The sequence below is a fragment of the Arvicanthis niloticus genome, chromosome 6 (genome assembly GCF_011762505.2).
Source record: "Arvicanthis niloticus isolate mArvNil1 chromosome 6, mArvNil1.pat.X, whole genome shotgun sequence".
Taxonomy (NCBI): Eukaryota; Metazoa; Chordata; class Mammalia; order Rodentia; family Muridae; genus Arvicanthis; species Arvicanthis niloticus.
The window spans coordinates 89,855,066-89,858,359 of NC_047663.1; the positions used below are offsets into that span (position 1 = coordinate 89,855,066).

General features: G+C 46.4%; 1 long non-coding RNA gene across 1 annotated transcript; it reads left to right on the forward strand.

Annotated features, from left to right (window-relative positions):
- The first annotated feature begins 947 nt into the window (after positions 1–947).
- On the forward strand, positions 948–2,864 carry LOC143442858 (uncharacterized). Its single transcript, XR_013111412.1, has 2 exons — positions 948–1,172; positions 1,753–2,864. It is a non-coding gene; the product is annotated as an uncharacterized LOC143442858 (long non-coding RNA).
- The last annotated feature ends 430 nt before the right edge of the window (positions 2,865–3,294 follow it).

The window sequence follows — 3,294 nt, forward strand, 5'->3', positions numbered from 1 at the left end:
TGTGCAGACAGCAAATTTAGTATTGTTCTGGGACCAGGCCATGCAGGTCACCTTCGCAGAGCCATCCTGGGGAGGTGAAGAGTTAATGTAAGCACAGTGCTGGACTACAATGTACAAAGCATTTCCAGTCTCATCAGCCACTACTGAGGCTTTGCTTTACATCCTTCTTGTCACAATGTTTCCCTCAAAATGAAACAAAATAAAAGAAACGGTTTGTGATGTTCTCTGGGGCTTTGTGTGACCCAGACTAGCCTCAGGCTGACTCTATAACCAAGGGTGACATGAACTTCTCTGACCCCCTAGAGGACTTCCTCTCCTGAGTGCTAGGATTCAAGGCATGCACCATCACGTCTAGTTTATACCATGCTGGGGAAGGAACCCAGGGCTTCCCTCAAGCTAACCAAACACTGCACCTACTAACCCATCTCCCAAGCCCTTAATGCATTTTCTGAGACTCATGACACAAATGTAAGGCATCAGCTGTTCCAAAAGCAATGGCCTCCTTGGTCCCTCATCTCTCAAGTCTGCTACTGAAAAAAAAAAATCAATTTGTCTGATAAATGTTTGTCTTTATAGCCACTCATTCAATTAATGTTTTCAAGCATTTCATCAAGAAAGGCCCTTGGCCAGGAGCTGACAGAGAGACAAAGATTAAATCATAGATCCTACCCTGGGACCTAATAAGATGCTATAAAATTGTAAAGGCCCCAGAAGAAGAAAATGTACTGAATACAGTAATGATTTACAGAAGCCCAAGACAATTTTATGCTTAAGTGATCAAAATTAAACTCTGAATGATGGATACTGTTGAATGATGAATTACTTGAGATGTAACAGATAGCACAAGGAAGTCAAGGACCTGCAGTTTAAGGGAGCCGAGAGTTTTGTACACAAGTGCAGAGGAAGGGCAGGAAAGGGTGTTGTAGTAATTATTTAAAAAATGGCCTCTGGTCAGGTGGCCCGCGCAACCTCCCGCCAGCAGGAACGACGCGGCACACACAGGATCCTTCTGCAGTAAAGCTTTTATGCGTCTTGAGAGGGAGAGCATAAGCTTACAGATGAAGAGGACCCCGAGGGGGCAAAATCCCAGCCCTTATATAGGAAACTGCTCCCCGCCTAGGACGTGGCACCCAATGGTTGGCTGTAGCCCGTTGGCCGGTATTGTGTCACAGGTGAGGCAGTGCACTAGCACACGCGCAAACCATTTGTCAGTTGGTCGAACGGATGTCAGCGCCATCTTGCAACGGTGAATGTGAGGGCGGCTCCTCACATCTCCCCCTTTTCTTTTAATCATCAAGCAATAGACCACCCAATGCTGAGAGCAGAGATAGAGGTCAAATCCCCAGTAAGCAAATTAGAGTAAGGCAAGATCACCCTATCGCGTGCAATGGGCAACGCCCAGCGATGTGCAAGGGCTGATATAGCCTACAACTCTCTCTGTGCCATTTTTCCTGGGGGAAGGTTATTTTAGGCACTCAACCTTCATGCAAGATGACATATCTCCCCAGAATAGGCCCATTTAACACCGCAGGGCCATTCTGCTGCAGTGCTTAGCCATGCAACTCTCCTGGGCTGCTGAAGCACACTCACTCTACCCAGTGCAGTGAGGGCAGCCTCTTGGGGTGCAAGAGCTGAGTGGCCAGCGATCTATTGCCTAAGCATAGAGAGCCAAATATCGGGGGAGGCACCTTGTTCTAGTGCCGTGAGTGCCTGGGTGACAACCACCTTGTCTCTTTTCGTTTGTGCCTTAAGCTTGCAAACCAACCAGAGGAGTAACACACCCCCACAGCAGAGTGCAGCTCTGAACAGGCCAACCCCCACCCACTCTTTGAAGAAGGAGATGGCTGAATGGATCCATGACGACAATCCCTCGGTCAAGAATAAATCAAGGCGGGTCAAATTCACCTCAATTATGGCAAAGCGCAATTTATGAAGCGTTTCTTCGAATTCTAGGGTCCAATTCTGCAATAAAAACTGAGAAAAAACTTTTGACAAATTAGTGGTGCGGGTATAATTATCATAAGGTATGGATGTTATACATAACCCAGGCATCTTCTGTTCGCATCCCAATTGAGCCAACTGCCATAAAATATCAATTTGCTCTTGAACCAGGTCAATCCTCTGATTCACTAGCATCAATCCCCCCATGATTTGTGAATTGGCAGAGGCTTGTACATCCAATGCTGGAGTGACTGATGCAGACAGTTGGTTTATAGAATCTGCCGCCTGCACCGAGGAGGATAATACAAGGGCAGAGGCTGTAACCGATCCTATTACAGCGGCCCCTGCAATAATGCCCACTATAATGGCAGAAATTCCAAAATCTCTCCTAATTCTAAAATGGGCTAAAGTGTTGGGTGCCTCTACTGGCACAAGAACAAATCTCTGCAAGCGGGTAACCATGGCAAAAGGGAACATTGTAGCATTCCAGCAGAGAACAAAAAAGCAGGTATTAGGTGCGCATGTCAAGGTCTCATTCCAGATAAAACTATCATTGCTCACTATCCAAACAAAAGGTGGCCATACACAGACCGGAGTAGGTCCAAATGTGATGCTCTTAAACTCAGTATACTTGGTGTTAGCAGATTGCCAACTAAAGCTACCCCCCGATTTTCTTTTACCAAGGGAGCCACCAAGGGTACCCGTCCAGTCAAATGACAATTGTCCCTTAGCGGTGGCCCCCTTCCCTAGCATAACAAGGGGTGACAGATCGGTGCAACTTCCGTTTACCCCACAAAGGAGCCATTGGTCAAACGGATTCACATCTGCCTTTCTCGGATTCATGTATGTGAAATTAAATCCCATAAAGGTATCATTATAATATGTGCTAATATCTGGGGAGAAAGTAAAATATAAAACATAAACTTCCTAACAAGCGATAGCTGTTATTGGTGGGCACGCTCTGAATCTGATCATCATAAGGGATATAGGCCAAGCCCAAAGACTTATTGGTCACCGGCATGGGAATTGGGAAGGTTGTCATAATCCCCCACCATGGTGTCCCTGTTACCATCCTCAGGCTTATCAACATCTTCATCATGATGATCAACTGTAGACTTTGGCAGCATCGGTTTTTCATGTTCAAAGATCTTGCGGGTCAGTCTCTCTGGTACCCAGAAGGGATTCTCGTCCTCCTGTGGGAAGACACAAACAGCTCCCCTGGATCTTATCAAAATAGGATCCGGGCCTTTCCATTTTCCTGTTAGCACATCTTTCCATTTTACCATTTCTTTTGGCCTGTCAGGCTCTATACAATGACGCTCAGCCGCAGTGTGGCCTTGAGCATCAAGATTC